This window comes from Hippocampus comes, unplaced genomic scaffold (assembly GCF_001891065.2).
Source record: "Hippocampus comes isolate QL1 unplaced genomic scaffold, H_comes_QL1_v1.1 scaffold168, whole genome shotgun sequence".
Lineage (NCBI taxonomy): Eukaryota > Metazoa > Chordata > Actinopteri > Syngnathiformes > Syngnathidae > Hippocampus > Hippocampus comes.
The window spans coordinates 809,955-810,917 of NW_017805955.1; positions in this window are offsets into that span (position 1 = coordinate 809,955).

Genomic DNA, 963 nt, shown 5'->3' on the forward strand with positions numbered 1-963 from the left:
AACCCCCAGCGATACACCCCACCCCAGCCCACCCCCGCTATTAGCAAACAGACAAGAGCCCAGCTGACACCGCTCTCAAGATGTGCCGTGCAGGCGGAGGACTGTGATTACAGAGCAATCCTGAGGAGAACTCCGCCTCACTTACACACATGCACGCACACACACACACACACACACACACACACACACACACGAGCAAACACACGCCTTGAACCACAAACTCACCTATCTCTGAAAGAGATGTTAATCTCCCACCCCGACTTGCCTCGCCTGCGATGGCCATGAATAATCAATAGGCGGCCATTTTCTTCCACACAACAGGTCATTTCTCGAGAGTACGACTCCAGCAGATTACAAGTCCCTGACTGGAATTTCATCTTTTTGCCGCCAGTGTGTGGGCGTGGCCGTCGGTACGTACAGTTAAGCCCCCAAATTGCATGTGCTTATTCTAGCCAGGGCCAGATAAAAATGGCCATTTTGGAGGGCTTTCCCAGACTTGAAAACAGCATGTTTTGGTTGCAGGCCCCCCCCGGATTTTTTTGGGTGCGGGGAAATTCCGATTCAGCCCCCGAAGACAAACTCGTCATTTCCATCATGTCCTATCTTGTCATGTTATTAGATGGAGACACGTACATGGCACAGTTACATGCTGTCCATTGTGTGTGTGTGTTTTTTTTTATGCCATCTATAATTGGGATGCGATAATGGCGGGATTAAGAGATGGGTTTGGGCCCAAGAAGGGAATGCACAGGCTGCCCCTGACGCAGGCGCACCCGCGCGCCCGCATACACGAATGTCCCAGTATGATCCGTGGCACCCAAATCAATCTCCCGTCTCTTCAGTTAATCCGCGATGGCTCTCCGCAGATCCCGACACTAATAAGATATCGAGCAGGTGAGGCCATCGGTCTCAGAAGAGGAGAGGCCTGCCATCTTTGGAGAGGGGGGAGGAGGGGCCGGGGGC